We start from the raw sequence: 12,533 nt of genomic DNA, 5'->3' as shown, positions 1-12,533 counted from the left end.
CTCCAAAGCAAATGCTAGGTGTTGGAATGTAGGTATCTTATACAAGGTGGGAATCTCTCTAGCCAGGCGCAAAAACTCACTTCTGACATTTAGTTTCCCAGTTCTGTTAAGAGATCCCATGATGCTTTTGCTTTTCACAGCCGATATCAAAAGGCAGCTGATGCATGTAAATTGTTAAAGGCAGACTATTGCTAATGAGAGTGTTTAACTGTACTTTGTATTCTTTTGCATAACATTTGAAAGTTAAAAAAAAAAAAAAAGAAAGAAAGAAAGAAAGAAAGAACCCAGTCCTCGTTGTAAAGTGATGATTTGCTGTGACACCGAACAACCTGACAAAATATGACCTGATTCTGGTTAAAACATTCATCAGCAGGTCGTTTGCGATAGCGCTCTGGACAATTTGAGACCGAATGTATACTGCGCCTCGAAGAGTAATATCCTTAAAATACATGAGAAACCAAATCAGTAGTGTGTTTTATGGCAGCAGCTTGGCCAAGAAAGCTGGCTGGTCTTTACCGCGCAGAAACGATCTGGTTTGCAGATAACACATGGTGGTTACAGTGAGCACAGCCGTTGGGCTTGGATGGGATCCAGCTACGGGGCTCATCTGTGCACAGCGGCGTTGGAATCGTCTTCAAATTCAGTTTCATTAATGTGTAGTTTTATTTTATTAGGCCAACCATCAAAAGTTTCTCTTCCTCCTGGAAATCATTCCTTTTGGTATTCATATCACTCCTTGGACCTAAAAAGTTAAACAGTTTTTAAACAAATAGAACCACATCCTGCCTTCTTCCTCCATTAGACTTTGAAGTTTCTCATGTCAACCTCCCATTATTTTTCCCTCTTTTTATACAACAGAATAATTTATTTTTATAATTATAATGGGTAGATTCTAGAAAGCACTCTCCTCTGTAAATTTTCGTTAGTGGACACATGGCAAATAGCTTCAAACTATGACATAAACAATATATGGGGGTGGACTGGCGGAGGCATAGAAATGGATGAATATTTAAGAGAAACCAGTGGTGTCAACATTGGGGATTTTCCATGTGTGCCTGTGGATTAGATACGTTACATAACGGAGAACTCGTCAAGTTTTTTCTTGTACTCAAAAAGCCACAATTATAAATATCTGTCATATCCCTGGAAATGCATATCTCATCTACAGCTTAAAGTCACAGAATTTTGAGTTGAGGATCTGGAAACACTGTAGAAGTTTTTTTTTAGCCCATTTCCCTTATTTTACAGATGAGGAGGCACAAAGTAAAATGGCTTGGTCAAGGTCACCGAGGTAGGTAATAACCGATCAGGAACATATTGTCCATCAGCCCATCTGACATTATTTCTGTTATACTACACAGTATCACTTTAGTTATTAGTTCTCATGAAAGGAGAGACTTCCCATGAGCAGTAAAAACAAAGTGAATAATTACGAACTGCAGCGGGTCCAAGAATGTAAACTAAATACATGTTTTTCTCAGCCACGATAGAGATCAGTTGTATTCATTTGGCAAATGTTAAGTGTCAACACACTTACCTGACTAACACCCGGTAGGGAAGGTGTTGGGGCAGGTGTGAATGTAGTTCGGAAGGGAGGGAAGGAGGCAAGGTATTACCTACCCCAGGGCATAGGGCTCTCCAACAAGTTTATCATTAGGTCAGAGCTACTTTGGTTCTCCTCAAATTTGAATAAAAAAAAGAAAAGCTCAAGATATAAAATATATACATTGATCAGCCCTATATTCAAATATGATTATAATTTTTAAAATAGGAAATCTGTAAATCTAGGCAAATAAATAAAGGAAAATCAATTCCAGAGAATACGTGTGCTCTGGCTGTGGATACTGTCCTATGTCCTGGCATTCACCGAGTTGTGGCTAGAGGATAAGCAGAACCCGCCACCTGATGATTCTGTTAGCCTCCTATCAATAACCATCATAGCTTAAAGCAGATGTCCTACTACTCCATCCCCTTGGATTAGAGAACCACAAACTAGACCCACTTATAGAAATCATAAAAATAATGACGAAGAATATTTCTAAATAGAAATAAGGCTGTTCTTTACAGTAACTCTAATTAAGAGTTACTGTTCTTACAGTAACTCTAATTAAGAATTGATTTAATCTCTCCTGTTCTTTACAGTAACTCTAATTAAGAATTGAAATGATAAAGGTGAAATTCTGACCATGGCATTACAATGAAATTACATTAATACTGAACAACACGTAGCCTGTGAGTTTCTGTACCTGAGATGACTGGCCAACTTTAAAATGTCACACACCGTCTCTTTGAAAGGTTTTCTTCTTTTTGGAACCAACCTCGGAGAGGGGCTCTGTGTGCTCTGTGGGACACAGTATTGAGGAACAATGACCAGCGGTGAGGATAAGGGTGAAAATGAGGTCTGCTGAGCAGGGTAGGGGCAGTCTGGAGCACTAAAGAAAATACAAAATATAAATACGTGTGTGTGTGTGTGTGTGTGTGTGTGTCTCAGACATAATACACACACACACACACACACACACACACACACACACACACACAACTGAGGTGCTCTTTGTCTATCTCTTTCTTTCCTTCCCAGTCAGGACCTGAGTTACCAACTTAAGAGGTACTTTTGACTCCAGAAAACCAAGAGGAGCCATTGCAGGCTCCAAGGGAGTAATAGGGCAGTAAGTCAAAATTATACTGGGGCACCAAGAAGTTTAATGATTTCCTTTTTGCTTTGGAGACTTGGCTTTGCTTCTAGGCTTAAGGGGTGAGTGATAAATTATCTAATTCATTGGGAGAAAGCTTCCCGAGGGACTAACAGTAAAGTCTCTCGGGACCTAATCATGGTCATAAGCAGCTGGAGGTACAGAGGGCATATCAACTTCACCACTATTAACATCTTGGGTGAAATAGTTCTCTGTTATGGGGTGCTGTCCCCTGCATGATAGGATGTATGGAAGCCTCATTGGCCTCTTCACACCAGATGCTAGTAACATATCCTCTCACAGTTGGGACAAATACAAATGCCTGTGGACACTGCCTAACATCCCCTAAGAGGCAAAACCATTCCCACTTGAGAACCACCAGTAGAGAGCTATACCCTGAGAAGGCATACACCGAACACAGCGAAGGCTGACCGCCATTCTCTGTCCTGACCCTTCTTACTGCTTTCAGTGGTGATCAATTCTCTCACTCCACTTTGCTCTACAATAAAGAGGCAGTGGGTAGTCGCCATCACTTCTGAGAGATGACCTCATCTGTGGGTGTCCATTTTTAAAGTTACTGACTGATCCACTGGGCTCCTCTCATAGAAAAGGTCTTTGCTTATGGGGGAGAGGAGGGAAAGGAGAAGCGTGTTCATTAAAAGATCTTCCTATTCTAAGAATAAAATGGTCCATATTCTAAATGGAAAGTCAGGAACACGGTATGGGCACTGCCGAGGCAGCTGGAACCAACTAGAAGGTGATGTGCAGGGAGACGACAGACTGCCTCTCGACTGGAAGGTAAACAGAAGCAAAGATTAAAGGCAGAACATTTGCCAAAAGCAGGCCCCTTGGATTGCATTCCTTAAAAGGACAATCTCCACTGAAAAATATTCTTCCCATCCCATAGGGAAAGTGTTCGTTTTAATCAATTGACATCTGAATTGTGCAAAAATCAAGCTGATAGAAAAATGTGACTTACGCCTTGAGAATAAATTCAGTCTCCTTTCACATGTTCTCCACAACATGCCCTTCCCCCACCCACCGTATCCCTCCTCTTGGGTCTGTCCCACATGGTGTCTTACAATTGGGCCTTGGAAAGTGGAGAGTTACAGCCAAGAGCAGCAAGAAAAATGCCATGAAACTGGCAGTGTTCGCTGTGGAAGGAGCCAGAGCATCTGCTTTCGAGCAGGGCTATGAAACAGAGCCACAGGGGGAAGAAAGGCTATTAGGCCACGAGCAGCCAAGGGGGAAAAGACACAGGAACCCAGATTAAAAGTCTGAAAAGACTTGGAACCCTCAGTAAAGGATCAGTGGAAAGGGTAGTTAAGCCAGGGTTGGCATATGGAACCACTTGAAGGGTGCTGGTAGTCAACCCCATAAAATCCTACACAGAGCCCGGGGTAAGAATGGTTAGAAACGGGTAAAGCAGAGGTCCCGAAGCACCCGCCCAGGAGAGCAGCAAGAATGAACAGAGGCGGCCAGAGTTCGCAGAGCAGACAGATCTGTTATAAACCCCGACATTGCATGCAGTGGCTCCTGCATAAATTGCCACAGAGGCCAATTTAGAGAGGGTGTCGAGCGTTTTCTTCATACCCAATCATTCTCTGAAACGTCCTCGGGATCCTTCAAGAGGTCCATTTCAGAGGTCTGCTCTGTTTTCCGGATGAGCTTCCTTTTTGGACTCAGTATTTCTCCCCAGTCCTGAAGTACTTTCAATCCAACACCTCACTCATCCTGAAAGTAACTTTGCCTGGTTCTGCAATGGTTTTCACAGGCCACAGGCATGTTTCTTTCCCTTTCTGTGTCAGTGAAAGGAGAGCATCCCAGGTCCAGTACCTGCAAAACAAAAGGAGTTATTATCGGTTCCACCTGCTTTCTACCTGTTGCTGGTCAAGTCACTGTTACTGACCAGTAGTTAGAGTACAGACTTGATAAGCTTCTCTAAATCCTGATTTCTGGTAACTGTCACTCTGTTATCCTCAGTGGCTGATTCTCTGATGCTATCAATTAATCGAGTAGAAGAAAATCTCTGATTGCTAATTTGTAGACTGCAAGTCTTCTCTCTGCCTCCATCCTTACTTACAACGCCTTGCTTATAAATGAACTCGACATCCCAATCCAATAAAATGCAACAATTTTTTTTAAAAGATTTAATTTCTTTATTTGACAGAAAGAGCAAGAGAGCACAAGCAAGGGGAACAGTAGAGGGAGAGGGAGAAGCAGGCTCCCTGCCAAGGAGAAAGCCCTACTCGGGGCTCTATCCCAGGACCCTGGGATCATGACCTGAGCCAAAGGCAGAAGCTTAACCACCTGAGCCACCCAGGTACCCGAAAATGCAGTAAATGGTTATTGGCTCTCAGAATTGTGTCTCAGGGTCTCGTGACTCCTTTGTCCCACCTGGTTGTTGGGGGGGGGGCGGTGACCTATTTCGAAGCGAATGCAGAAAGATGGCAGTGGTGATGGAAACAGGTACTGAGGTCTTCTGGGAGGTGGTACTCATGAAAAGGAGGTTGGCTGCCCTCTTTTCTAGTCGTGTACAGTAATGCCTTCCTAGGTGTGTTCAAGTAATTTCTGTTTCAAGCGACAAAAGCTAGCTATGCCTTGCAGGGAAGGGAGAGGAAGTCTTTTACCCCTTTGGTGGTGTGTTTTTTATTGCTTTCTACTAGTGGAAGGAGGCTAGACTGAGGCCACTATTCAGCTATTGTTTTCAAGCAGAACTTTCTGTGACCCATATTTTAAATATGGTGCCAGCTTTGATATGTTCAATAACCTGAGGAAGCAGGCATGACCATCCTTGCCACCGTTTTGGAGGCCTCAGCTCCAGATCCTTTTCCTTTGCTTGCAGCATCTGATTTCCCTCAGAGCTGTCTCTTAGAGCACTCTCTCGAATGGAATCTACCTCACCCCCAGCCAAGGTTGAGACATACAGCCCAAGCTACATGGACTCATTCTCCAGGGCTTGCGCTTGAATGAAGTTCTGTGAGGATAGAGAAAATATCTGGAGCTTGTTCCTACACTAGTAGTGGCCTGTGGAGGCTCTCAATCAAGGCCTATTCCCTGCTCCTCAAGGACTGATTTGATGCTGGTCAGTTTTTGAGAGTAGTTCTTCCACCCACCCTTCAACTCTTTGAGACACAGTGATTATCTTCCAATAAGTCATTTTCTCAAGATGGATGCAAGGTCCAAGCCCATTTTATCTCTTCCCAGAACGCTGCAACAGTCCCCTTTCTCTAAGAAAATAAAAATTCGTCATCAAAATTATTTAGTGTTTTTGCAAATGGCTTAATTGCTTGGAAAATCTGGCTGTAATCTAGTTTATAGTCATAGAATTTGTTTCAGAAATGTTTCAGTCTGTAACCACCCTGTCAACTCCCTGATTACTAACTCTTTTCCTGCCCAGGGGTGAGCTCCTTCTCCCTGATGTGGACTTCTTGTACTTCTATTCTAACAGGCAAAGTAGAAGGTAACTTAAAGTATGATTTGTTTCAAAACTTCATAATATTGGGGCACCTGGGTGGCCCAGTCGATTAAGTGTCTGCCTTTGGCTCAGATCATGACCTCGGGGTCCTAGGATCGAGCCCCACATCAGGCTCCCTCTCCCTCTGCCTCTCCCCCTGGTTTGTGCTCTCTCTCTCTCTCTAATAAATAAATAATATCTTTTATTAAAAAGTACATAATATCACTGATAGACCTAAATAATTGAAAAATAACAATCACTCATTATTTCAGTGAAGCTAAAAGAATATATCACACTATAATTCACTAAAAAAAAAAATGTACTTTGAATTTCTCTAGTAATGTTTGAATTATGGGAAAAGAAGGGATGAATACTATTTAAATCTTTTTCAGGAAAGTTTGAAACTTTCCTTTAACTTAAGCAGATACTGAGTGGATATCTGAGACTATGGATAAACCATTCATTTCTTGTTCACAAAAATTGGTACATAGGCCACACCATTTCCTTTTTCAATTTAAAGCATTCATTAAAGATAGTCACAAATATAAGGGTTTTTTTTTTAATTCAGAAGCTGAGAAGTTCTAATATTTCGTTCTCCTCATACTTCATAAACCACATGATCTCAGGTTTTCCTGGTCTCTGAACGTGAACGGCAAGGCCTAAAATCAAGGGCAAAATCTCAATTGAACAGACTTTTTTTTTTTTTTTTTTTTGATTTTATTTATTTGAGAGAGAAAGAGGAAGAGATAGAGCACAGGCAGGGAGAAGGGGCAGATGCAGAGGGAGAAGCAGCCTCCCTGCTGAGAAGGGAGTCCTACCTGGGACTTGATCCCAGGACTCTGAGATCATGACTTGAGCCAAATGCAGACACCTAACCAACTGAAGGACCCAGACGTCCCTGAACAGATCTTTGAGAAAATGTGTTTAGGACTTCTTATTGCTATTTAGTACTTCATATTTTGGCAATTTTTTCAGGAAATATTTGTTTTTCCTCCCTGAAAATTCACACTTAATCATGAGTTGCCTTGGGGGGAATTCCACAAAGGGTAGCCATTTTGTGGCATAGTATGTACTTGTTATTGTCCTCAATTTTCTTTTTTTTAATTATTTTTTCCTACTCCTTTCTGAGAAAAAAAATGTGCTACCATGTGTACAAAAACTAGGGATGATGCTCTTACTTCTAATAAAACAAATTATGCACATTGAACACTTACACTCATTATCATTTTTGATCTTGAAGATACAAACTGTAAAAAGCAGGCAAAGTGACTAGGAATAATCCCCAGTTTATACATAAAAAGCTGAAGTTAAAAATTAAATGATTTGTGCAAGGTCACATACATAATGGGATAGTCAGACCTCAAACTCGCCCTGATTTTGATGCCAAGATTCCTTCAGCTACATCGGAGGTTGGCAAGCATTTTCTGGAAAGGGCCAGATAATAAATATTTTACACCTTGAGGCCCATAAGCTCTGTCAAAGATACTCAACTCTGACCTGTTAGCAAGAAAGTGGGCATAAAGGGCTCCTAGGTGACTCAGTGGTTTAAAGCCTCTGCCTTCAGCTCAGGTCATGATCCCAGGGTCCTAGGATCGAGCCCCACATCGGGCTTCCTGCTCAGCGGGAAGCTGCTTCCCCCTCTCTCTCTGCCTGCCTCTTGCCTACTTGTGATCTCTGTCAAATAAATAAAATATTTTTAAAAAGAAAGAAAGTGGGCATAAATAATATATAAATTAATAGGTGTGATTATGGCTATGTTCCAATAAAGCTTTATTTACAAAAACAGGTAGGTGTAAGCTATCATTGACCAACTCCTGAACTGTATCCTAACTGCAAAAAAATTTAAAAATTTAAAAAAAAATTTAAAGATTTTTTTTTTTTTAATTTGACAGACAGAGATCACAAGTAGGCAGAGAGGCAGACAGAGAAAGAGGAGGAAGCAGGCTTCCTGCTGAGCAGAGAGTCCAATGCGGGACTCCATCTCAAGACCCTGGGGTCATGACCCGAGCTGAAGGCAGAGGCTTTAACCCACTGAGCCACCGAGGCGCCCCCTAACTGCATTTAAATCGAAATTTAATACTTCTCCCTAATTGCTTGGGGGGCATATGTGTTGGATACTTTTATTCTTAATGAAATGTCTCTGTCCTCTTGAATGACCAGGCACAGGAGTAGAGGAAGTGAGAAACAGAGAAAGTGGTGAGGGGCCTCATGGGAAGCAGCTGCTCTCCGGGCTTCCTGAGGAACCACCACTGTAACTGGACTGGGAGGACTAATGGTGATCATAGCTCCCTCCCGAGAAAAACACCCTGAAACTTACACACCTCCAAACACCGTACTTGAATTCTATGACTTCGTGAATGTTAAGCCCAATCAAGTGTATTCTAGATGTCAGTGGGCTCTGATGAAGAGTTCTGAGTTAGATTTGAAGTGTTTGTTAGTTTGCTATTGTTGAGTTGTGGTTCTACTTTAGTGAATAGTTTTCATGAAAAATGAATTATTTGGCATGAATCTGTTTTAATCATCTATTCCCATGGTATGCAGTGTGGGATGGGGGGAAGAGGTTATCTTTGTTAACAAATGTGTAGGCTATAGATTTTGACAACTCTGTATCCAAAGTTCCTCATACTTACAGTGATTTTTCTTCCTGTCTGTGATTGTGACTAAAAATAATTCTCTGTGGCCATATGTACACACCCCGCATTGTATGCCTGGCAAGGATTTCCTTTGGCTTGCGCTGAGACCATTAATTATAGATAATAATAGCGTGGGTGATAGTGAGGAAGACAATAACGTGGTTGTTAAGTGCAAGGATTCTTGAGACGGAGTGAGTTCAAATCTCGGCTCTCTTGCTACCCTTGTGAATGTGGGCAAGTCAGGGAAGCACATCGCCTGTCGGGCACCTGTCACCTGTGTGATAAGTGAGGACAACAGTTGCTGTCTTGTATTTAGTGTTTACCGCTACCAGGTTCTGTGCAAGCACTTTAAAAATTATCTCCTACAATCATCACAACTACCTTATACAACACAACTACTTTATACCACTGTACAGTTGATGAAACTAAGACACAGAGCTGCACCCATTACTGCCCAAGGTCATAAAACAGCCAGCCAAGGAGCGAGAAGGTCTAGAACCAGGTCTCTGCTCTTAATGACTGGCTACAATAACCTTCCAACTTCCTATTTTGTCGTAAAGATTCCTTAGCTAAGGTACCTAAGTGCCCACCACTGTGCCTGGTACAAATAAAGATAGACCATCTGCGTGGAGACATTGGCCGTCTGCGTCTGACTCCGCCCAGCGCTTGAGTTCAGAATCATTTCATTCACGTTGCCGAGTTTCAGATTCGCCTGGCAGCTGCTGAAGTTTTCCAGGACACATGCCTAGTCTGTATCATTTAAAGACTAAAATAATCAGGGGCATTTTAGCATAAAAACATGATTTCAAAGGATCCAAAAAAACAACACCAAGAAACACACATAACAACTAAAGGAGGCTCCCAAGGGAGACTCCCGTTTCTGGTCACTGGAGCGATGGCTCGCTTTGGATAGAATTGTTTCTGCAGTTTGCTGATTGCCAGAAAGCAGCTAGCCCTATCATGAAAAGGAGGCACAAGAGGCATTTTAGGAGACTCACGCTAACCATGAAGCCTATTCATTTCCCTGCCCAGCGAGTCATTATGCTCAGTTTTTTTTTTTTTTTTAAAGTGGGCAGAGAGCCTACAGCAGAGTACTAACACTATGGGAATTAAAATAAATGAGCATATTTCCCCCTGATTATTGGTTTAAATGTGGTCTAGTGTGGATTTTGTTTCTTTGGTCTGTTTTTGAGTAATTCTGCATTTCAAATATTAGCTCTTGCTACTAACCTGACAAATAATAGGTGACAAAACAAAACAAAACAAAATTTAAAAACAAAACAAAAAAATGAGGCCAGAGTTCTAAGTATACAGAAAAATTATCAGATTTATCCTCTTCAATATTCCACACGGTATAATTCCTAATACAGCTTTATTTTTTCCTAGTGCCTCAGAATATGTTGTAAATCTAAAATGCTGTGATAACTGGTTTTATTTAAGTCCCAACCGTGATTCAACTTCTTACACATGAATGCTGTTTTCTGGCAACGAAAACAACACAAGAAAAGAAAGCCAGATTCTGGGAGGCATGGACACAGGGCAAAAAGTTTTGGTGGATTGTACAGAGGTGGACTATAAAAACCAAAAAACGACATACTGCCAAAGAAATTTCTTAGAAAGTTCTTTTAAGCCACAGAGCACTGAATGAGTGAACTAATTCCCATTGATCTTTTCTATCTCAGCCTAAATATCCATTACCACCCCTCAATCTAGGTGGGGTCCCCGGTATGCCTTCCTACCCTGTTCAGGTTCTTCACATACTCATCACAGTTTACAACCACGTATTAATCAGAGTAATCATTTGTTGACTATCTTTCCTTCTAGACCAGTTGGTAGTATATGACCCATGAGCGAAATCGGGCAGACCATCCTATCTTTGCACAAACCGCAAAAGACATGGTCATTACATAAGTAATTCAAGAAAATCAAAAGAAAGAGTAATGTTTTGTGACACAGGGAAATGGTATAGAATTCAAACTTCAGAGTCCCGAAGTGGGATATTATTAGAATGCAACTATGTTTACTCACTTCTGTGTTGTCTACAACTCCCTTTATGCCACCATTAACACAGCCAAGCAGGTATGACAGAGACCGGGCTTCAGAGGTGAAAACATTTGCCGTTTGGCTCTTTACCAGAAAAGTTTGCCAACCTCTAGTCTAGATCCTAAATTCTATGAGAATAGGAATCTGTCTTGTTTAACACTACCTCTTCAAATCTTAGCAAAGAGCCGGTAACAAAGAACCCACTCCATGAATTTTTCAAGCAGGTGGACACATGAGCTATAATTAAAGGAGTAAATCACATAGGTTCCTAGTTTGGGGCTGTCACCAAAATTAAGTGTGAGGATCCTCAAACAGGGTCTAACCCCTTAGGTTTCTTGTCTAAATCTCAGGAGGGCAAGAGGACTAGGAGACTCTTTTGTTTGGGAAGGGAGAATCAGGAGGAGGAAACAACTCTCCAGGTCATAGCCATAGCTGCAGCCACGGCGTGCCTCTTTCCACCCAGAATAACAGCACTAGTTACACTCTTCCAGTTACTCTCAAATGGTACCTAACACTGCCCCCATCCTCGCTTCCTGGATGAGTTTCCAAGCCGAATGGAAAAGGAGCGTGTGTGGGAGAGGTGGAGAGTATGCGGGTGCGGTGGGGTGGGGAGAATGTGTGTCGATAAAGCGTTTTAGGAAATTTTATAGAACTTGTATCTTAGATCCAGGGCTCCATGGTTTCCTAAATTTGTGAGAGTGTTGGGGGAGGGAGGAGAAATAAGCCATTTTAAAAATCATGTTTGGCAGAATGTCTTCCTCAGGCTTCTTGGAGTTAGAGACAATTATAAAGTGAATGAGGGTTTAAGGGACTCCTGGTTGGCTCAGTCGGTTGAGCATCTGCCTTCAGCTCAGGTCATTATCCTAGGACCCTGGGATTGAGCCCTACATTGGGTTCCCTGCTCAGCGGGGAGTCTGCTTCTCCCTCTCCCACTCTCCCTGCTGTGTTCCCTTTCTCGCTGTCTTTCTCTCTGTCAAATAAATAAATAAATAAAATATATATTTTTAAATCTCTCAAAATGAATTATATACATATGTCTTCATTGGGGGGTGGGGGGGTGCTGGAAGGAATGAAGATTTAAGTGTAAAAAGGCCCCAGGTACAAAATTCCCAAGATGGCTTTTACTCAGCAGTCTATGATACTACTTCCCTTGGATTAAGCTCTGATTCTTACTAGTTATTCAGTCGGGAATAGTGCTCACAAGAATTTGTGGCCGTTCTTTTGTTGCAGAGAAATTGTAACTAAAGATAAAAAAGTAGAAACTGATTCTTCCTTCTGAAACGGAATGCCTCCTTTACATTTGACTCTATCCATAACTTTGGTTTCTCTGTAGAAATGAATGCTTACATCTCATCTAACTCAAAAAGTTGAGGGAAGCGGGCCCCTGGGTGGTTCAGTTGGTTGGGCAACTGCCTTCTGCTCAGGATATGATCCCGGAGTCCCAAGACTGAGTCCTGCATCGGGCTCCCAGCTCCCCTCTCATGTTCTCTCTCACTCTCTCTCTCAAATAAATAAATAACATTTTCAGAAAAAAAAAAAAGTTTAGGGTAGCAACTGGAATTCCTTTCCTCTTCTTTTGTTGTTGTTCTCAGAAGACCTATTATAGGAACCAGATTTTCTGTTAATTTAACAAATTCATCTTAACACTTACACAAAGACATCTTAATCAAAGACTGATTTTTAAAAAAATAAACATAAACAGGTTAA

The sequence above is a fragment of the Mustela erminea genome, chromosome 16 (assembly GCF_009829155.1).
Source record: "Mustela erminea isolate mMusErm1 chromosome 16, mMusErm1.Pri, whole genome shotgun sequence".
Classification (NCBI taxonomy): domain Eukaryota; kingdom Metazoa; phylum Chordata; class Mammalia; order Carnivora; family Mustelidae; genus Mustela; species Mustela erminea.
This window is presented reverse-complemented; position numbering follows the sequence as displayed.